The sequence below is a fragment of the Amia ocellicauda genome, chromosome 23 (assembly GCF_036373705.1).
Source record: "Amia ocellicauda isolate fAmiCal2 chromosome 23, fAmiCal2.hap1, whole genome shotgun sequence".
Lineage (NCBI taxonomy): Eukaryota > Metazoa > Chordata > Actinopteri > Amiiformes > Amiidae > Amia > Amia ocellicauda.
The window spans coordinates 5,286,763-5,310,713 of record NC_089872.1 but is presented as its reverse complement, the minus strand read 5'-3'; the positions used below and the strand labels follow the sequence as shown (position 1 = coordinate 5,310,713).

The 23,951-nt window shown below is 40.8% G+C and overlaps 1 protein-coding gene across 1 annotated transcript in view; it reads right to left on the bottom strand.

The window, feature by feature from the left end:
• Positions 1-23,951, bottom strand: part of LOC136718742 (inactive tyrosine-protein kinase 7) — a 93,735-nt gene that overhangs the window by 55,215 nt on the left and 14,569 nt on the right. The gene's annotated exons all lie outside the window — the stretch shown is intronic.

Genomic DNA, 23,951 nt, shown 5'->3' with positions numbered 1-23,951 from the left:
GGTCCCATGGCTTTTGAGCAACCAGTCTGAGGTCAGGGAGAAAACTGAAGGCATGATTTTTAATCAATATAACAAGACAAAACATGGTTTACCTACAGCCAGTCACTCCATAAAGTGACCCATGTTCTTGGGGGGGAGGGGGGAGGTGTGGCTCTGGTATGTATTTAAAACAAAGGAGGAAAAAAAAAAAGGAAACACATGAATAGTTATTGGAACAGCACCTTCAGGCTGCGGTCTCCCGATGAGGGAGGGGATACAGACTGGGTTGTTTTAGCGGAGACTCCCCTGGATCTAACACACTAGAGTGTAAATGCTCCCACAGGCCTCCCACACTGACTGCGCTTCAATTCCAAGAAAGCGGACACCTTTCCTTCACGCCTGTTCAAGCACAAATTTAACCCTTCAGAGAGCGAAACAGAAAGAAAGAGGGGGAAAAACCCACACAACTGCACTTACTCAACAACGTCCATGCTAATCCAGTAGAAAATTAGCTGGAACTAATCTGGTGCGCAGTACTTGTTGCCCATCTAGATGAACCCGAACCACATATATAAAGGGCTTTATAGAGACATCTGAAGACTCAAAAATAAGAAACAGCTCAGAGATTTTTATTTAAATAAAAGTGCACAATGCTTAACTTGATTTTGAAGACAGGGAGACAGTTCCAACAGGTGCTAAAATGTATTTATTAAAACTCATTTGGAAGATATTGACCCATGTCTTTTTTTTTTTTTTTTTTTTTTTTTTTTTTTTTGAGAGGATTACTGCTACTTTACTGCTTCAGCCTGACTGCATTAGACATCCCAGAAGGGCAAGAGATCACCCAGTATTTCATTGTCAGAGACAGGGAGGAAAAATAAGGTGAAGGGAGGGGGCCAGCAGCAGTTGGGGGGTGTCAGTTATCAGGGATTTGTTTTACCTCTGCTAATCTCTGCCTCGCCAAGTTCCTGAACCTCTTCCAAGATTCCAGCGCTGACATTCCCGAGTCAGAATGACAAAGCTGATATTCATGGCTGTGAAATCCCAAGCTCCCGTGAACCACTGCTTTACAACAGAGATGGGCTATGCAGGGCTGTTTAGGCAGTACTGTATCAGAGATCTGAGTTACCATCAGAAACCTGCCAGTACATGTGCCAGACACAGACTTCACCCCTCAGTAGCTCAGTTTTGTTTCTCTGTCTCGAATAGGGAAGGACTTAAATGGACTTTGGATGAACAAGTGACACACAGGTATTTCATTAAGTGCACAAATTAGCCACCCATTCAATACGGAGCAATGCGTAGTCACAAATCATGTATGTTTAAAGGCAGATCTGATAGTGCATTACTGTGTGTCTATGTAAATCCAACTAAAAGTAATACAAGAAAAAGGGTAAAATGCAAACGCAGACATTTTTTTATGGGAAACCAAAATAATACTTCCTACATTGGCTTGTTTGTACCTGTTAAGGAAACTAGAAATTAAGCAGATATTTGGTCATTGAGTTAATGTGCCCTGCAGAGTCCTTAAAGAGCAAGAGCTGGCTTTGGGAACCAAATAAGATTGTCTTCAGCTGCTCAGAGAGCTCTGGTCCAAAAGAGCCAGGAGACAATTCACAAGCTGGTCTGAGGCGGGGACGGCCGGGTGGAGGGACTGATCAACTATATGGCTAACATCTGCAAACAATATGGTTGGCATTGCGATCGGGGCACAATCTGCAAGTGCTGAAGTGAGCCAGGCAATTGTGTAAATCGGGTTCAGAAATACAACGAGTGCTGACTTCGATTGACTGCAAAAATCAGAACCTAACCTAATTTCAACCAATTAATTACTAAAATAGTACAAGAAGCATTTCACTCTCGTGATTTACAGGTATCATAGGGGTTAAAAAAAAGCCATGCACACTAGGAGAACTGCATTAAAAAATGTCTTAATTTATTGCAGACTTAAGTGGTGAGCAAGCTCTGATTTTATTTGATGTTTTAATTGAAAGAAAATGGTTACAGGGAGAAAAAAAAAAAAAAAAAAAAAAGATTTCAACAGCCGACCGCAAACATTCCTTTCAGCCAACAGCCAGGCCGGTCCGTCCTGCACCTTCTCAGTAATGGGAGGCTTGGCACAGAGTCCAGAGATGAGGACTGTGGGATTGACGGAGGGTAGGAGGTAAGGGGCTTGTTCTGCCAAATAAAGTGATGGCTCATTCACATCTTGAATTCATTTATTCCTGTCAGTTCCTCTTTCACAGCATGTCGTTGGGGATCTAACCCCCCACCTCCACCACTCTGCAACACTACAACCCCTCCCTCCCTTTCTCTCGCGCTTTGCACTCCAGTTAAATCCGGACGCAGTCCATGCTGCCTGAAGAACAACAGCTGGGGCTCACAAGCTCACAGACCGTGCTGTGGAGGCCACCCCCCACGTCCACACACTACGGAAATGCGCCATTACACTGCAGTAAGCCTCTCTCTTCATCCCCGAAGCTCAACGCGTCTCCTTGCCTCCATTACTGCGCAGCCCAGAGGCACGGCTCCCTTGCTGAGCTCTGCCCAGCGCCCCCTGCCCACCAGCAACGCACAAACTAGGCATGCAAGATACCACAATGCCCGGACACGGCTCAGGCTGTTTGTCACAGGCTGTTCTTTCAGGATCACATCCAAAAAACGCTTAGAAATAATCAAATGTAGAGCCACAGCGGAGTCCAAAGCAACACTTTCTGTCATTAATGTCCATTTCTGTGCTGAAATGAGACCTGAAAGTGCTGAAAGTGTTTGTCGGAGTTCGATGACCTAAAGAAAAATATCCCCAGAACAACTGTGGGGTTACACTCGAGTCTAGGCAAAGACTGGCTGCTTTAGTATCTTATACCCTGATGTTTCAAACAGAGGTGACATGGAAGAGTGCAAGCTGGAGTGGTTTTACCCTTGAAAGTGTCCCTGAACACGGGGGGGGGGGCAACAACCAACCACTTGTCTGTAAGTCACGTCCAGTAAACTGTTAAGTAGAAGAGGTATCGGGGGAGGCACCCTGGGAGATCTGAGTTGAACCAGGCTGACCCACAGATCCTGTGGTGAAGGGGAGACGCAGGGAGAGACCCCACGTGAAGGCGTCTGGGCCTTCCAATTAATGGTGCGTAACAAGAAAGGGGCACATGGACTCCATATAGAAGCTATTAATCTTTGCTGTTTGCAACCCATTAAAAGGAGAGGTAAAACCTGAAAAACACCACGCTTTGGCTGGGCTCGCCGAGAACGGGTTCAAGCTCGGGACAGGGGATTAGTCAACTCTCCACGTTAGTTCTGCGCGCTGTGCTCAGGCTTGAGTGGAAACTCCTTTGAGCTACTTGGAAACTTGACAGGAAGGTTGGATGCTGGCAAAACTTAGGATCTCTAACTACTTCCCCCTCTCTCCCTTTCTTTTCCTCTTCCTTCCTCCCTCTCTCCCTACCTCTACTCCTTCTTCTACCTCCCTCTCCCACTGGCACTCCTTCACCCTTCCTCTCATACACCCTCTTCCTCTGATGTTACCTTGTCATTCGATCTTCCTGCAGGAACACAAATGGCAGGTCTCCATGCAGTCTGTCAAACACCAGCCCAAGACGTTCTGCATCAAAGTATACAAGTATTTGGCTACACCACAGACAGCTACTATCCTGCAACACATCGCCTGTTGAACTCCCAGGCGTAACAGGCCCCTGCAGCCATTGCATGCGATGCTGATATTCAGAGGGATAATTTATGTCTTTCCACACACAACAAGAGAGAGAGAGAGAGAGAGAGAGGGAGAGGACTCTTTACCGGAGACTTAAGGCCGGTTTCACATACCCAGATTAACACTAGTCTTAAACTACATAATGTTGTAATCCAAGACTAGAGCTAAGTCTGAGAAACCAACTGTTAATGTTTAATTGTTGTTTAAGGTTTAATTATCTTAGGTGTATATAGTATTCTACTATATAGCTTGAGAGGGATTTGCCAGAGAAAAAGAGGGAAAGAGGGAGAGGAAGGCCCCAATGGATTGTTAATTGACCAGACAACAAAAGTAACTTCCATTCTCTCTATCATTTTCCCCTGGCAATTAGTCCTGAAATCTCCCGGCCCCCACTAAGCTGCAGCGATTGCCTTTTCTGCCCCTGCAGTGACCGGTGCGGAGCATTCACAGTGTGATGGGGAAACTGAAGACTGCTGTGCAGATGATCACACTTATGCAGTTGCACTAATAAGCTCGTTATGAATGATTTACAAGGTTTAGAAAAGGCAGAGCACTAAAATGGGGACTAAATATTTTCTTCTGAGGGCAAATAAAATCTAACCGGATATTTCTACATACCTCCCCTCTGCCCCAGCTCTAATCACAACAAAGCACCTTGTATAACCATTTTCTAGGGTTGTTAACACCAAACACCAAATCTCCAATTTCCATTATAGGGTCAGAGTTATAGTTGTCCTGCAGTTACAATTTGTTAAATAAGGATTTAAATCAATTTTCCTGGTCAGACTTGAAGATATAAACCTAGCACAAGCATGGCCTCAACCAATAAGAGCAATCTACATTTGTCCAACTCTTACTCCACCCAACGCTAGCTGTTTCACTGTACTAGCCCATCCCCGTCCACTCTGGGATATCAGTTTCATAGCTCTGCCGCCTAAGAAAGTCCTGCACATGACAGACTACTGTGCTAAAACTAATCGTTAGAAAGGACTATTGAACACTTGGGACAGTAATTCCAAGAGCCCACGTGGCAAACTGAGGCCAGATTCCTGGTGATGAAAACTAGGCTCCGAGAGCTGAAGCACCTACGTTATGAAACGATCACACTGTCAAAACAAATGTAGGGGTGACCCATTCCTTACTAGATAACTCTTGCATAGGGATCCTTGGGGAAAGCAGATGGGGTGGAGATGATAAAATGATGTCCATTGGCCCTGTACATTGTCTAGGCATTCAAAAGTCCCAGACTTTCCTGGTTTCCTTGCATTTTCAACTCCTGAAGCAGAGGTACGTCTCCTCTGATGCTACACCACTTTGACCAATAACAAAGCTCCATTCAGTACAGTTTTTACAGTGCTTTCAGGGTGTCGTGCACTAGGAGGCTGGACCTAGAAAACAAAACTAAACTAAAAAACAAACAAAAATTAACAGCCAGGTCCAATTCCTTCCCCACATAGTGATTTTTTCTCGTGTCTCTTAAAATTCTTACAGGCAAGTGAGAATTAAAAGAAACAACTAGCATTCAGTCAAATACAAAAAAAGGAGGGTTTGTTCAATGGATTAAATTCACAGGCTTGACCACAAAAACACCCTTATGAGCACATTTGTATGGACATCACAGATCCTTTTGTATTGAAATGAGAAGATATGTTGTGATGTGCTCTGCTTTAATGAATTCAAACACCCTTCCCCACAAAGATGCGATTAATTCACCATAGGGTGAAAAAAAATGGCTAAGACTGAAGATACATGAAAATGGAGAGAAGGTGGTTTCAACAGGGGAAGAAAATGCAGGATGAAAAGAATGGAGTAAGGGTGGCCGGGTGGAGTGGGGAAATTCTCTTTAATCAGCGCCCCATTAAACTGACAAGTCCATCTTTGCCAGCTCACAGCACTGCATTCCAAAGTTTAGGATCATTTAGGTTTGCACATTTTTAAAAGGATTGTTAAAAACCACAGCAGAGATAAATATTTAGATGATCAGTCCTGTGGCATGGCTCACTCATTAGTATGCCTCCTGGAAGACCTAAAACATGTCTGGAGAAGTATCTGCACAGAACATGAGAGACCAAACTTGCAACCACATCCACACCACTGCAGCCCAGACAGCGATGCAGCCCTGAACTGTTATGTCTGGTGGCAAGGACTGATGACTTTCCAAGCTCAAGTGTCCTCAGAAGATTTTCCAGGCTGCTTGAGTTCTGTGAAGTGCTCTCAACACTCGGTCCTGGCAGTTCAGGTCAATGCCAGAGATGAGATGTTCTGCAGCTTCGGGAGCACTGAAAAATGGTTGGGTTTTGGAATGATGGCTAACCGCATCCTTCAGATCTTCAAAGACCGTGGTTTGGATTTGCATAAACCCGGCCTTGTCTTTCAAGGTTCTAATTTGATTCCATGTTTAAGGAGACTAACAACACACAACAGATAGGGAGAAATACCATGACTGCATTAAAGCATGACTGCTCACTGAAGACTTGAGTTTTGAACTTGTGGAATGTGCCTTAGATCAACAGTCTACGAACGTTGAGCTTTCCAGGCAAACTTGTGGTCGTCTTCGGACGCAATGGTTTGGGTTGGAGAGGCAATTGTGTTTAAGTTGCCCACTACAGTACCGCAGCAGGAAATGACAGTTTTGTTTGAAACTTTGGAGTCTAAGGAAGAGAGGTACTAGAAAGCAGAAGTAATTTTAGGAGATGATTTAGTAATGAACCCTGTCTCAGATTAGACTGAAGTTGGCAAATGCTTTTTTTTTATTTAGCTGGATAACAAACTAATATCTACAGTGGAGGACTGGGGCCACCAACTCATAGATTAAGTCAGTGGTAAATTGCACTGCTAATAAGCTTAAGGATTAGTAACTGCAGGAGGGTTTTTTTTTTTTTTTAGCAGAAAACTGAGGCAAAGGGATGAGGCCCAGTGAAATGTAACCAGCTGAAGTGATTAAAGTCAGTGCAACAGGTCAGATTGAATTGACTGAGCAGTGTGATTTAGTACAGACTGCTTTGTAAATGTCTGGTATCGAGAATCTGCCTGGGTGAACACTATTGGCCGTGAAACACCTATTTCAAAGCTCCCACCCCACAACCCTTTTGTTCCACACTGAGAAGTTATTTGACAAATTCTTGCCATTTAAAGTTGATCCAATTCTGAAACTGCTCACATGAAAACAATCAGCTAATAAGTTCTTCACACCTAAGCTAGAATAATTATACAGATAAGTTTCTCTAAAAATAGAATTGAGCACCAAAACATAAAAAGGTAAAATCTACACCAATCCATGACATTATTTGTCATTTAGCAGACACTCTTATCCAGGGTGACTTACATTTGTACCCATTTATACAGCTGGTTATTTTGCTGGAGCAATCTAAGTGAAGTACCTTGCTCAAGGGTACAACAGCACTGCCCCAACCACTATTCCACAGTGCTGCCTGTAACATATCATTGCAAGCACCAATAAGAAATGTTCTGTCTACTAATAGTGGGGGTCCAGTCCAGCACTGTGTTGTGCACTAGTAGAGGAACAGAATTAATTTGCTGCTGGATACAGTGGATGTGTCTGGTGGTGTTATGGGCGACTGTGAGAAGTGACTGCGAAGCTGCTACATTGACTATGGTTGTAGGCCTTTGACTAAAGTGACACAGGTGGCCTTTTCCAGGCATTGGTCTCTGCTGCCTGAAAGCTGACTCTAGGGGTCTGAGGGAGTCTCCTCTGGGGCGGTGCTGAGATGTTCTCCCCATGAGATGATAGCTTGACAGAAGCCAGCGGTAAACCGACATAGACACAGACTCAGAGGCTGGAACTCAAGCACCACCCAGAATGTCCCGGCAAACAATGGGAAAAGGAACCAGTAAATCCACTACAATTTGGGGCCACTGCTCAATTCTACAGGAGGATTTCATTATGTTAGGCTGCCCCTCATACTGAAAAATAAAAATCTAAAGCATCCCTACAAATTAATGTGTGTTGACTTGTAAACCAATGATGGACAACACTGGATTCCTATAGGTTTACGAAACACTGATAAATAACGGGCAGTTGGACTCTATCCAAATAAACGAGTTCAGGTAACTACCTGAGATTACCATCCCTGGTAGAAATTGCCTTCAGTTGACGAGCCTGAAGTGATTTGTAGAGCCGTCTCCCATTCCACCAGTGTGACAGGTTTCCTGAGGCAATTCACTCCAAGAGGGTTTAATTTAGATGCAAACTCACTCATCCCTAGAAAAATACCTGACTATATTAAAGCTTGAATTCAAATAATTTCAGTAGGTTCTATTAGGAAGGCATGCTGCTCAATGGAAAACAAATCTAGGAAGTGTACGCATAAAGCTGTGCAGAACAGAGGCACTTACAAGGAACAATTTAAGATAATCTTTTTAAAATAATGTACAGACACAAAACAGGAGGGGAAAAAATACATAAAATCTTCTCCACTTTTCCCATTTCCCATTGGTCAGACCACACCACTTTTCTTTTTGGAATGCCCAGCAGATAAAACAAGAAATGGTGAAATGCTTGTAGCTGAACAGTCATCTCACATTTCAGCCCAAAAAACTTGATCTTCGCTAAGAAAGAAAACAATTCACTGAGGCATAAAATTTCACTTCAGAGAAATTACGTGTGTGTGTGTGTGTGTGTAACCTTTTCATTGACAAATTCAGAAAGCAAGGATCCATGTGAACTTGGGCTTGTAATAGCAGGCTACTTAGTTGGTATTATTGTGGTGGTAGAATTTCGGTTCTTTATAGAGCAAGACTGAGTCCCTCACCAGAAAACAGTGTCTTAATCACAGACACCAAAACTGTGATTTAATCTTGCTCTGATAAACCTCATGTCAATCAAGCACAGGGACCCCAAACTTCTATAGTGCTAAACTTGCAGGGTGGGCTTCTTTAATGGGCGTGGGAATACTGATCGCCATCTATATTGTGTTGTCACTGGCTGGAGCATCCCACAGCACCAGCACGCCAGATCTGATGACATCCTTGATTGGGTTCTCATCATTCTCCTGTTTAAATAAACAGCTGACAGGAGACGCTGACAGCTGCAAGGCTCAAGAAGGCACCGAAAATGAAAATTGCTGAAATGATTCCGTGTTGTAGTGGGAAGAGTGTTCTCTTGCAATTATGATTATAATAACGATATTTTACACTAATCATTATGAAAGCAGCAAATGTGGGAAATTAGTTCGGTTACGGATTGTCGCAATTAACTGAGAAGGCAACGAAAACTACAAGTCCCGTGAATTACATTCATGACCCAGTGTCACAGCGGTTAATTTCGCAAGATATCCAATCACCTACTAGTTGGCATTATCTGCCTCATCATTAAAACTCACTTACAGATTCAATAGTACTGAGCGACAGTGGGGCTGCAACAACTTAGCGATTACGTCGATTATAAAAATCTTAAAATGTAATTAATTGTCGATTAGTTGGGTCTACCTGGTTCGCAGCTACTGAAAAGTTTGAGAGATGGCGGTGGCAGCAGCAACACCCGTGGACAGTATAGGAGCACTTTACACTGGACCGCACCGGAGCCGCGATGGCAGAATGGAGACGCTCAGCTGGTGCAGGCCGCTGCCCCTGGACCCGAAAACCTGTCCGTCAAGGACGGCACATTGGATCCGTTTAAACTGCACAGAGTACTCAGCCTTCCCAGTTACTCGTTACTCATGTGCGTCTTGCAAGCTACAACAGTTTCTTTACCTCCTCAACTACATTATTATACATTTATAATACCTACGCACTACACTCAAAACAGACACAGTACACAGTTGCAATACAGCAGTACAGTACACACAGACGAAATAAGCAAGAAAACAAGCAGCTAGGTTAGCCAATGAGCTTAATTAAAAAGCCCAATAAAAAGTCTGAAAAGATTTTTAAAACTTGTAACTAAGAGATCCTTAAAAGCCTTTTTCCAAAAAGTGATTGACATTTCTTTTAATGTGTAGTGCGCGCCTCAGAGCCTAAGGAAGTGCATTGCACAGCTGTGGTGCATTATACTATATGATCAAACTAGTGCCATATACATTGAAAAAAATATATATAAATATATCATAAACAAAAAAACAAAATGGAAAATGTTTGAGTTTTGTTTTGAGTTTGCAACAGCACTGCTGTGTGTGCACGTAATTACACAGGGGCATGCAGAGGTGCCCATTTTCTTTCCCCTGCCCTTTTTCCCCCTTGAAGTGCCCAATATAACTCTTGATGATCAAACCTCTGTCCACTTTTGGCCTTTTGTCTTAAGACTAACTGAATTTGCAAGGATTCTTCAATTATCAGCATAGGATCCAAGCAGCAAATAGTGTTCATCAAAATACAAATATGACAAACCTATCTGAATATATTTATCCGACCTATTTGTCTATTTTTGGTTTGTTTGTGTCAGAAGAGAAGTTACATATTGTTTACAACCAACATACCAGTCTTAACTTTTCACACAGTAACGTTATAAAGGTTAGTAGTGTGTTCAGGGGTGCAAATTACATTACAGATTGAGTATTTCAGCAGACAAATACACTAAAACACCTTAAAATGGACCCAGGTTATGAGTATTCAAAGGGAGAGGGTTTTGTTCTCCCACATGCCAGTCAGCAGGAGCTATTTCAGAGCCCTGTGGTAATCCTAGGCTTTTAGATGACATCACTCAGAGGGGTCAGATAGAGCTGTGAAAGCTTCAGACTCACACTCACCTCCGCCTTAAACACACTGTAATACCCAGGGGTTTGGTTTCAAAGAGGGTGGGCTGCAGACTAATGTGTGTTCTGCCAGCAATATTAGAAATAAAATGACATGCCTCTATTCATGGAAACAGAAACAAGAGTCTACCAAGGTAGTTAAGATATGACACTTGGATAACCTCAGAAAAGTCATTTTTCTTAATTGACAAACATGGCAGCTTTCCCCTTTCACAGAGTCCAAACATTCTGGGCAGGAAAAGCACGCAAAGCAATGTAATGGGATCTGGTCACCTTTCAAGGTTAAAGGGGTATCAAAATACTGAAGACTTTCCATTGCAAGGTTAATCTAAAATGGCCTTTTTTGGAAGAAAAGATCCATTTCACAGAGTTTCCTAATGGCGGCTTTGTGCTTAAACAAAGAGCGTCATCAGAAACCGTCCAAACTACAACTGATTGCCATCCCTGCAGTCCAATACTACACTTTTGCCTTGTGTGCTTCTTGCATTATAACCAATTCTGGAGATTAAATGACAGGCCAGCTAACAATTTGCATTCTTGTCTGATTTTAAGCTACTTTGAGGTTCAGAATATCACCAATATTATCTTTAAGGGGTTTTCTTGCTACCACAGCAAAGTGTGGCTATATATCACATGCTAATTCAGGTGATGTAATTATCCATACCTTCACGACTTCTCAACAGTTCAGCACACAAAACTGCAGGCAGAGCCCCAGCCTAATGGGTTTTAATGCCTCGAGCGTGCGGACGTATGCTTAGCAATGGGAATCCTGAGATGTAAAATAAATATGGGAGCTTATAAAGCACACATTAGCCCCCAGAATGCAGAAAAAGTGCAATAGAATCCACATTTATCAGTCTACAACTTATTTCATATCCAATCGATGCTGTATTCCTACAGCAGTCAGCACTTTCTGCTGTTCACATAAAAGGTTTTTGTGTTTTACATGGTTGTGAACATTTATTGCCAAAGAGACAAAAACATTATGATAATGAAGGGAAACATTTTAAAAATACAATAAAAAACAAATAACGTGCCACATATTCTCCGAATAGTATTTTGCATCAGCATTTTCTAAACCACAAGATATTTCATATTAACTATGTTAAATACCAGACAAAATCATGACTGGAGTTTATTCTGCACTGGCTTCTTTGAAAGAAGGTAACATGATCCAACTCTGTCCCAGTATGGGAATTGTTATTGTGAAGCGAGCCATAAGATTAGAGTAATTCTTTGTTAAAAACAGCCAACTCAAAGCTGTATTGGCATTGGCGCACAGATGATAAAAAGGGCGCTATATAAAATACAAATCGATTGAATTTTCAAAGACAATATCTCCCACCCCAATCAAAGATCACAAATGGTTGCTTGTTGGAAATGGCGCAGATCTGAATGAAAACACAGAAAGGCTCCAAGTAAGAGTGATCTAATATCGGGATCAATAATGACAACAGAGGAAATACTCTGGTGTGGATAGTGTTTCCCTGGCGAGTACAGACAGGCAGGCTCAGAAGAGAAAGGGTGTTGGGGGCTGCAAGAATAGTTGCTCTTTACAACCTAGGCGAGGTGTGACCGTAACTGCAAATTACAAATCACCTGGGCACAGGAGGACCCTGTACACAAACAGCCTTGCAACCACCCGACAACTTTATTAGACTTAATTACAAGGAAAAGACAGACTTCAAGGAGTGGCAGGGTCTCGTTTCCTCGCTCCTGAAAAGAAATGCAAAAGAAAGCAGTCGACCATGCTTAAACAAGATTGTTTTGACTACAGCAAACGTGCAAAAATGAGCCACTTCTTTATTTCTCTGACTTCAGACACAGCTTGGCCATGGGAAAATCAATTACTGTGGACTCTGTACGTCCGCGGCTGATGTTCGGAGAGAAAAGGAGTCCATGCAAAGGGTTAATCCCCTCTGATATTCGGCGATTGCAGCATTTGTTGTTTAGTGTTACATTGGACTCCAGGGGGCAGGAAATTATTTGTATTACATAAACAGTATGTATTACATTATCTAAATCAGCCACAACCGGAACACTGAACTTTATTCAAAAAAGGTCATTTTTCCCCCCTCAAAAACATTTAAAACAGTAATGTGTATCAGACTTAACTTAGCGGAATAGTTTAAGACGAAAACCTAATTTATAAAACAAGGCTACAATTAAACTTGCAAAGTATACATTACAGAGACAGCAGTTTTCAATTTTTATATGTTGTTGCTATGGCAAAATCCGAGGTGGAAACCCTTAAGATGAATCTTATGTTTGCAATATGAAGATGGGAAATGTTTCTACTCAAATAAAGTGTACCATAATACACACATACTTCAACAAAACTACTGAGTGACTATAATTAGGAGAGGATCGGTGCTAGATAGAGCCAGTTCCAAGAATCATTATGCTATTCATTAGCCCGGGGGGAAAGGCAGAAACTTCGCAGTAACAATATTAACACTAAGTGGCTTTTTAAGATTCAGAGTTCTTTAATGTATGTCACCTAGAAGTAATAGGCCCAACACACACTATTTGTCAACTGCAAAAACGGAAGCCCTTCAGACGAATCTGTGTCACACAACACGGGCAAAACTCCATAAGAAAGGTGACTTCATCCAAAACCGTCCACTGAAGAACAGAATCATCTGACCCCAGAGCTCGATTCTGGCTACTGTCAGGTCTGCGATACTGAAGAGATATGGACAACCGAGAACTCCCCCAGACTGAAAGCTGGGAATGAGTCTTGACAAAGAGGTCAGAACATTTTCATCCTTTTACCTTTTAGAAATCTAAGACAGTTCTCTGCAGAAAATCAAGGCAGGAGAACAAATGGAAAATAAAAATAAACACAAAGTGAGGTGAGGAAAGAGTTCTTGACCCACACTAACCCTAATGGACATTTCATTTGCACAGAGGCTACGAAGCACTGAAAAAACAGTAATCTACCATTCATTTATTCCACTGAAGTAAAGGTGATTTTAAGGTCGTGGATTGAGGATGCACAACGCAGGTATAGACACCAGCACTGCAGGATTAAGGTTAATGGTCGTAAACCGAAGTCATAGCTGGAGGAGGAAGTCTGTTTCCTTGGCGGGGGCAGGTCATCCTCGCTCTTTGGCTGCTATTTGAGAGAGGCTTCATTCCAGCACTCTCAGTGGTTAAATAAGCATTTGAATGGCCTGCCCTTGGTTCAGCTGACCCTAACCCACTTCCATGAATGTTTCATAAGGTGCAGAGGCAGCCAGTTGCCCTGAATCAATACGGATTCTGTCATATCACTGCCATAAATAACTGCTGACTCCTCTCCCGTTTCCTTTAATGAATACAGGGGGTGAAGCGGTGATACTGCAGTGTTTATAGCACACACAAATGCCTCTGCGACACAATGGGAGAGCCTTGTCTATTGAAACCCACAGACTGGCTAGGAAGTGCAGTTAATCTAAAACAGCCCAGAGACAATAAACATGAAAAAATAAAACTGCACCCTGGACATAAACTGCATGCCTTCAGACCATCTTTGATGTAACAGTTCTGCTGTTCAGCGCTTCTAAAATGATTCATACCCATTGCAGTTATACCCAAGTGTTATTCCCTGTGTAGCAATGAGGCTATATTAGGGAATAAAAATGTCCATGTTTTTATTTATTTAGTTGCCAGCAAGGTCTGTGTGAATGGGTCATTGCCGGCAAATTCAGCATCAAGTCCTTTTGTAGTAGTAAAACAGAGGATATTTACATTTTACATGATAAATGCATATATGAACTGTACTGTTATTTTGTACTTAAATAAATAACAAAAAAATAATGACGGCAATAAAGTTACTACGTGTAGTCTAACACATTTTACTACTTCCGATACAAATCAAATACATAGGTGCATTACGTTGTGCAGAATGTGCTCAGATCTGACCAGCAAAGAAATTAATTTTCATAATCGTATGACAGTCTGAATAGTGACCGCATCCAAATGTCTATTTAAACACACTGTATGCAGTTATACAGAACACAATAGGCTACTATATTTGTGAATATTATAATCAGCGTTATGCTGCTGAATGGTGATTGTTTAGCCTATATAAAAATATACAATAACAATAGTGCGACATCTCCTAAATATCCATCTCGCAGTATTTTACTGCTTCTCCCACATCTTTAAATGGGGAAATGATTGCACTTGCACAAACACGTCCAGAGTGTCGGTCTCTGGATCCACGGGCTTCTGTAACATCTCGTTCCCATGGTCACAACGCTCTTGCCAGCAATCTCTGTTCTCTGTGTGAATGGGTCCTCAAACCCAGTGTGAACGGGGGGAAACAGGGAAAAAGCAGGCAAACGTTGCCATCAATTTGTCTGCAATTTGGCGGCATTTCAGTGTTAATGGGGCTTAATTTTAAATCAAGACCACAGGCATAATCGATTCCAACAGTAGCAAGGCCTCACCATCTCAAACCTCCACAAGGGTCACAGTAAATGATGACCGCTGCTCTAGATTAACCCCAAGGCATCAATAAACTCCAGCCAAGACGTTATATAAGTCGGTGCAAGGAGAGGACTGCTACATAAACTACACTGTGTACATTTAAACAAGGGAGAGGAAAAAATGGAACAAAGCCCAGGCCTATTCTGTAGAAAGCGAAAATATAGGATTATTATTTAATCGTGTATAACAGACAGGATAACTATACATCTGGGAGACGTTTGATGCCAGAACTGCTTCCAATTAAGTCGCAGCTTCCGGAAAGTTTCCAAAACGAGCCCAGAGGTTAGAGTTTCAGTGAAATTCAAATGACGTTCATCGTGTGAGATAGGAGACATTTCTTCATTGGTCAGTCACCTGCCTGATTGAATGTTTAATCTGAAATTAGTGGAGAAGGGGTAGCAGCCTGAAAGCTAGAACTAAAATTATTCCCTTATATTTCATATACTAAAAACCCTATTCTGCTTGATTTAACCGAGTCTATTTTGGCAAGCGCATCGCTGAAATGAGTTAAAGAAAAAAAAAAAAAATCTAATGAAAAGCATATGGGCTGTATTTTAATTGCAGTCTCGTTCTGATCTCATTACTAACAAGAACCACTTGTTCGGAGCTCTAGCCCCTTGGAGGAGAGTTCTGAAGCCCACCACACAGCTTAATGCAATTTCAAAACCCTGCCACAAAAACCAGGGTCTAAAGGGACCCTTTTCTTGCTGTCTTTAAAGAAAGCAGCATCTAGAATCCACAAAAACTTAAACAGCGATATCGAAGAGTTAAATGCCTTGAAGGTCAGAGTTGTGTAAAACTTTAAAATCTGCAGGGATATCTACCATACCCACAAAACTCCAGCTCTCCTGACACTGTGGGAGGTTATTTAACCTAAAGAGCTATTTGCGTACATACACAGCTTTCAGACTGTGTTGCTGTAGGTCTGTGCCCTGCAAACAGCATTCAATATATTGCCAACAAAGCTTAATACTTCACAAATGACAGACTTAGCTACTGTGCCTAAACCAGAAAAGGCTTAAATCCTATTTAGAAATCAGAATGACAGTCTACCATAAACCCCTATCAATTCAGGCTTTATCTCAGATATATTACTGCATAAATCCAATGTATGAAAATAAACACAAAAAAGCCCATATGAGGATGCATTACAGGGGTTGTAAGTATTGTACTGATTTTTTTTTTCTATTTGAAAGTGCTTACAGATTCAGTTCCTCATTTTATACATGTAATGTTAAGTACATTGATTTCCACAATGCTCGGTGCATTATAATTGGATTATGGGTACTGTCAATTCAGGTATATTACTAGATCAGAATCATTTGTATTTATTTCATGGCATATCTGAAGAGATACTGAATGTGTTGAGAAATGAGAATCCAATGATACAGCGCCGTCTCCAAAGAAAAGTTACGTTAACCCCCTCCAACTAAACACCTTTATCCCTCAACATGACAATGAAATGAATCAGCCATCAATTGACATGACAAAACACGAGAATGGACACTTCACACAGCTAGAACCAGACTACTGTCAGCACACCCGCGCTTTCCTCGGCCCAGTGCAGTCCTGCAGCAGGTATGTCACACTCGCTCCATACACTCTCCTGTGAGGTTTTCCTTGGATTAACACCAAATAAAACCGCTTTCCTGTGAAACTAAAGCAGAGCCACTGTTCCTCTTGGCTGGGGTAGTTTTGGACAGGCGTCTGCGTTCTTCTGAGCTTAGACTGTGGCAGGAGGCCCCCGGAGTCTATGGCTTTGTGAAAGGGACGTTCTGTTCAAGGAGTGAGAGCATGGGATATTCGGTGGGGAAGGCCACAGTAGAATGCAGCGTGGAGTTCTGGGGGGACTGGGGTAATATTGAGCTTCAAAGGTGGAGTAGGGCAGACGTTTAGTGGAGCCACATCACTCCCCACTTGTTTAGCTGGGGCACTTAGTCAAGACTTGGATACTTTTTCTTCAAAGGATTTGTTGTAATATTTTCTCCCAATATTGTAAACCTCTGTACTTCCTACAAAACAGAGTCCTTCCGTCTGACTACAGAGGCACTTCCATCTGTGTCTTTTCATTCAAAACTCAAATGTTTCAATTCCTGTTTTTCACCACACATTTTGGACCATGTTTCACAGTGCTTACCCTCAACTATGAGCAGTAGTGTTGCACTCTATAAGGTTTGTTTTTATAGGCTGAGAAGTACCATGAAAAATGCTACAGGGAGACATTCTTTAGACTTCATTAGCACATCTTTAACCTGTATCCGATCTAACAAAAATCTGGTCTCTTGTTCTTTAAACAGTATGAACGGATGTCTTAATACTGCCAAGAACTGTATTTCTGTCAAAAAGCAGAAGCGTGAGAGACAAGAATTAGGACAGAGACCAATGGGATATGCATCTCAAGTTCAAGTTTTAAGCAGCCAGGTAAGGGGCAAAGGCTTTACAATTACATGTGTGATTTGGCCTGGGGAGTTAAATTTGTACAGAAATGTTCAAGAGTGAAGAACAAACAAAACCTCAATAGAACTGCAGAAAAATTAAAACACGGAAATCCGGAAATGAAAAACAGAAAGCCAAGCCAAATCTTCCCAAGCGTACTGACCCAGCTCTGGAAAATGGGAACCGAATGAAAGAGAAGAGGAAAAAAAAAAAAAAAAAAAAACGTACAGTATAGCTCACACTTTGTTATGACAAGGACCCAATTTAAAACCTTCAACACCTTCCTCATTCCATTAATCAACACTGACAAATTTTAACAATGGCAATCAGAGGGAAATGAAAACTAAAAACAGTAATTGCTGTGAAAAGAATAGCCAATTAGCACAATATGCAGAGTTGACATAATGAAGAGTAATTCGCCGGGTTTATGCATAATGCGGACACAATGTTAGTCCCCTGATGAACCGACACTTTAAAAGATTATTACTGATGTCTGGCTTCACTGAGCAATAATATCTTGACCCATGTGACTTCTTTGGCACTTGTTTGAAGACGATGTCTAGCATTTGGTAGCATTTTCCCTACGAATCAACCACTGGAAACAACATGTCAAATTTCTGAAGAGTGAGGACTGACTTTGAAGTCACAAAAAAAAGTATTTTACTTTCTAAGCATGTTCAGTTGTCAGTCCCATAGGGCAAAGGGTGAATTACTTTTTATTAGAGAGAAAAGATTATATTTAAACATTAAAAAAAGTTGACAAATCTGATATATTGTATTATAGGTGAAATATAATAGAGTGGTTTCCAAATACAAGTTAGGAGTAGAACTTTACAAAGAATTACAAAGAAAATATGATTTGACAACCGTAAAAGGACTGAATTTGTTAGTGATTAAAACAGATTCAGAAAATTAAAAGATGGAAAAAATAGACTGAGGAAAAACAAAGATGAGCAGAACATATAGCAAAAAGCCAGATTATATGCAACTGAAGAGAAGAAAACAACAAAACAGACTATTAAAAAGTGGGTCATCATAACCCAGGCTGGTGTACTACTGTGAAAATAGCTTTAGGGTCTACCTAGTCAGTCCTAGTTGTTTTTTTTGGATGTTAACAGCCCATGACTGGGTTGTCCACCAAACACTCCATCTCAAACAGTGAATGGCACAGGGAGGATCCGGAAGGCAAAAGTACAGTTTCTCAATTCTTCACAACTCTGGGCCAACAGGGCACCACACTGGCATCTGTATACACTTGAAAAGGCTTGGCGAGATCTGAACAACCTAGGTCAGGAGGAGACTGGAAAGTGTTTTAAGTTTTATCCACATCCGCTGACCAATCTGAAGGCACATTCCTTTGAAGTTTTCAGTGGGGCCGCAATGTCTGCAAAACGAGATATTAATGTTTTTTTTTTTTGTATACCAACTAGACAAGCCCATGAAACACTGCACTTTGTTCAGATGGGTCAGTACCAGGGAGCTTAATTTAAGTCAATGTACAGTAATAATATATATATATATATATATATTAATTGAGATTCAAACAACCCAAAAGGACTAGACAAAGAAGTTATTTTTGCTGGCAAGATGCATCGAGTTTAAGGATAAAAGACTCTTCAGATTTAATATGGGGAGTCCCCTAAGTAGAAACAGACGTACCACAAGACCAAAATAGAGAGCTGCAGTAGAAACAGTGACAATTATCAAGAGACTCTTAGAATAGTATATTCTCCAATACTGTCTGCATAGAAAGTGTGCCAGACTGCAGCGATGCAATGTGTCTTTGCATTTTTAAATCGAAGACAAAATCAAATCTTATAAACGAGGATAAGAGTTTAATTTTTTCTTGTCTTTTCCTCATTAGCATTCAGTGATGTAACATTTATTTACTAGAATTAATTTATACTTTAAAATTAGGTCCTCATCGATTAGATTTTCTCCTGGTTCTTACCAGGATCTCTTCATTAGTTAGCAAAACAGTAAAACCCACTGGATTGTGTGCTGGACTAAAAAGAGGATTCCACTTTGCAGAGATCGCTCTAAATGGACTTTACATTTTTGTTATTCAGTTACATATTGGCATGAATCAATGTTATCAATTTGAATTGCAATGGTTTTTCTTGTAACCCTGCTCAACAGGCCAGTCAGTAATGTACCTCCTTGATGCTTTAGTAGAGTTTCTTACAAGATTCCACATTTATTACAGGTCTGGCTTGTCAGGAGCCATTTGTTGGAAATATGACCAGCTTTTGAGACTGGAGTCTGAGGCTCCCACAGGACAGATCTCTCCACCCCTTCTCTCCATCCTCTGTAATCCCTTTTTCCTCAATTACAATAAGTTCACCCAAAGTTCCTGGAATACTGGTTAGCCACAGAGATGGTAGACAGAGACACTGCCATTCAGCATCCAAACCCCATCGTGAATGCTAGCCAGGCCACTGTGAGGGACTCCAAGTCTGGCTGTACAGTTACGGTCATTGTTATTGTGAGGGCGACAATTAAACACATGCTCCAGGCATGATCAAATCCCCCATTTTAGTGCAGCCCACGACTGACTTGGTTGACTGACGCTTAAACAGCTGCAAGAGTTTGTGTTGACCAGTTGGCACAGTGGGAAGAAACGACAAAGCAATTCTTCCGATTGGCAAAATTCTGTGCGCAGCCATAGGGAACTTGGGTGTGGTGATCAAGAAACTGTTCTCAATTGAAATGGTACATTTTCATGCAACTGTATACTTGGAATAACCAGACTGCAAATACATAAGGAAAATCAACGCTCTCACTCACTCGCTGAAGTCCAGGCCCAAACCTTACTTAATTACTTCATTTTCGGTTCATTACGTGCCAAAAATCGTAGCTGGTCTTGTATCGGTCTCCAGGGTTTTATGAGACTGAACCTGGCGGTAAGCTGAGTTTCCAGTGCGGTCTTAGGTTGTTTTGTTTTTTTGAGCTGCAATAAGGGTATAGATTAAAACTAATGGAAAATCTGCTACTTGAATTATTTCTTTGGACGTGTACAGCTCTAGCCTCATACAACTCTGTACATCACATCAGATGCCTCAGTGGGAATGAACAAACCAGCCGGACAACAGTAAGATTAAATAAGTCTTCTCTACAGCTCTAACACTAACACAGGGGTGGATTCAATAAAGTGAGGGAAGTCATTCAAGTGGTTTCCACAATTTGATTCCTATAGACAGCACTAATTTCCAACAGAAATCCAACAGTTTGCAGCTGAATGCTTCATATAGTCTAATTTTATTTGTTGTTTCTCATTCTGATTTCTGATCCCAGGCAATAATTTGTCAACTGCTATGAAGTCTATATAATAAAACTGAACTTAAGTGAAGCCCAAGGCATAAATGAGAAAATAAATCAAAGGCTGAAAATCATGTACATTAATATTAGCAAAAGTAAATATATACAAAAGGCTATTCTGGTTGTAAATCATATTATTTACCTAATCTTTGATTTACACATTTATAACCGTGTGTTGCTGAAGCCTTGATGTGTTTATACGTGTAGCACAGTAACCATTAAGTGGCAGTCTAGTTTGTTTCATTGTTGTTTAAAGCCTGGAAAGGTCTGGAGTAATTATAAATAGGTGGTACTGTTGAATGGAGACAAGATTAATTACAACAGATCAAAGTAAGTCACGAGCATGTGTACAGCAAGACAAGTATCTATGGTTACCGCCAGTCAGAAGTTTTATTTCCATAGTGGCAAAACACATGGGTTTCGAATGTCTGACAAAGCGCAGTACTCCTAATCTGTGAGCAATATGGTGTGTGTCTGCAATGTTGGTTTAATTACACATGAAACTAAGTTATTCTGAGGTATTGTGGTAATTACAGTGATCTGATACAGCCACTAAATAGGAATGACAAGGACTAGAAACCTACAGAAGGAAAAGTGACACAAATGTATATTTGTGTGAACTTGTGTTGTCGTTCAGTTTCTGCACATTTAATGTTGAACAAACCAATAAAAAACAGTTCAGTTAATTTATACAACATAGGGATCTCATATAACCATACGTTCTTTATAGGGACAGTCACAGGTTTCAAACCCAATCTGTTTGCATTACAGAATTCTCTAGTACAAAGGAAATATTTTAAGAAAATCAATTGCTTCAGTTTTTCTGTCTTGCCTCATATGTTGCTATGCCAACTTATTTTTTTATTTATTTACCTTTTTGGGAACTCTTTTGAACTTTTCCACATCTATATTCTGCATCAAAACTGCTAAATAGTATGGATTACAAGAGTTTATCCTCTGGTGGAATCCTCTTCTGCAGAAATTTCAACAGCTACTCACTTAGACACATATTGTATTTTAATAATAGCCTAATGTACCATCAACCTTTTGTTTTTCAATATAGCAATAAACACTTTATCGTGGCTTTATTTACAAGTGTAATACTTAACCCAGCTGTGGTTTCAGCATGTCTACTTTTTCACCTTTATGCCCTGTAATGCAATTTTCCACACCCCGGAGAAAATGTTTCTGCTTATAATTGCATTACACTGACCATGTATTTAAACACACTCATGCTTTCTATATCCCCATTTGTGATGCATGTTTTATAGTGTAATAAATACCAGAAATGGTAGGTTGTTCTATTTAATAGGGTCTAGAAGCACCTGCCACATTCACAACTGAGTTGAAAAAGACCACAGTATTGTATAAATAGATCACCAGATGTGGGAACAGCCATAGCTTTTTTCAATGATTATGAATCAACTGCTGTTCTAAACCGAGTTAATGAACCAGTAATATACATTCCCTTTTCACCCGCTTGTTTCATCATCGCCAAACATTCAGATACAACGGTCTTATAGTGAACCAAGAGTAAGTAAACTAAACTTGACCAAAGCGTTGACCTATTCAGACTGCCCATCTTGTCCATCCAACCAATCTCTGCTTTGCAACCCATAAAACATCCCAAGGAGGACAGAACTGCATACCAGGGTTTATGTTTGCCGGTATCATGTGTAGTTGTCCGGCAGATGAAAATATCGACGGCCAAAACGTCCGGTGGAAAATATGCCAAATAAATAAATTGATTAATAGCATATTAAATAGCCTAATATTGTGTGACCTATAAGATATGTTGCCTGAGTGTTTGGTCATGTGACTATATCTATCCCAACCGGGCAAAGCTGGGAAAGATTGACAGCACAATTGTTGTGTCCAGTGTGCCTGCAGTGCGTGGATTCTCACTCCAGAACAGTATATTAAAAAAAAAAAAAACAGCCCCGAGAAACCACGTCACTGAAGAAAAGGTGACAAGGTTGATGAGAGTTGCAAGTTGTGCCAAGGGGTTGGATTTCTTCAACTTTGCACAAGCAGCGGTTCACTCCTATTCAATGAAGTTGTGCCACAAACAAACGGGAATTTGACAAATGTGGAATTTGGACAGAACAGCCTATTTTATGTTTTAGACCTAACTGCTTCATTTAACTTATTTTCAAGTTATTTAATTTGACGGGCTTAGAATGCAAAGAGACATACATTTAATGTAGGCTAATGGCTTTATTTAATTAACAATAGCAAGGCGATTTGTTTTATTTTATTTTTGTAGCCTATCAGTTCACAAAGTTTGTGAAGTTATATAAAGTAGTCAGCAGAATGAAAATACATTTGTTGGATCATAGCGTTTGTGTTTTATTGCTGTTTAAATGTAGGCTATTATATGGCTATTTAAAACATATGTCCAGTAGTTCTATATGGCTGGAATTCTGGAATATTAACGGCCACATTGGCTGTCAAAAAAAAAAAAGTCTAGCGCAAACTCTGCTGCACACTGCCAATAATGGAAGATAAGTTCACAAGACTCTTTTGGCCCATGATTGCTATTCCAGAATATTTGATACTTTCTTCTTCTGCTGCTGTAGCTTTAAATAGATTTTGCTTTACTATAACTTGTCACTTGAATTAGGCTAGTGGTTTTCAGCCCTGGTTCTGGAATATGCCTACCACTGCAGTTCCTAGCTGAACTCTAAATTGGATACTTGTATGTAGCAATAATTGCTTAATTGGTCCTTTTTCAGTAGCAGCTGCTGGAGATGGTTAATATAAGGATTTGAGGGTTCATGGTTGCAACAAAAAGAAGACACAGTGGTGCTCCAGGACCAGAGTTAATAGCACTGCATTAGGTCAGTCATAAGTTTGCATTTGCATACAAATTACAAGAAAAGGCCGTTTAATTTGCAGTTGAAAAACAACACAACGATGAGAAAAGTAACACATTGGAGCTAAAATCAGGTAAAGCGTGAGAACAGAGTGGCATTTAAAATAGCATCGTGATGGGGGGGTGTTGGGGGGGGTGGTTTGGGGGAGAGAAGTGATTCATGCGACTGCTTTACGTTTATTTGAATGACAGGCTCAAATGTGAAATGAGCAGCTAAAGGGAGAGGAAGGATCAAATGTTTGGTGACTAAACTTTCTTGTATTAAGAAAGGGAATTTGGTTCAAAGCACTTTAAAAAAGGGACAAAAATAAAGGCTGAAAACTGAAATCCCTGAAATATAATTGCTTATAAAGCAATTGTGCTTTTACATCTGAATAAAGGCCAATAAAATAACAGCAAGCAGAGATGCTTCAGACCCATACAGTGAAGGCTGCCAGGGCCTATATTT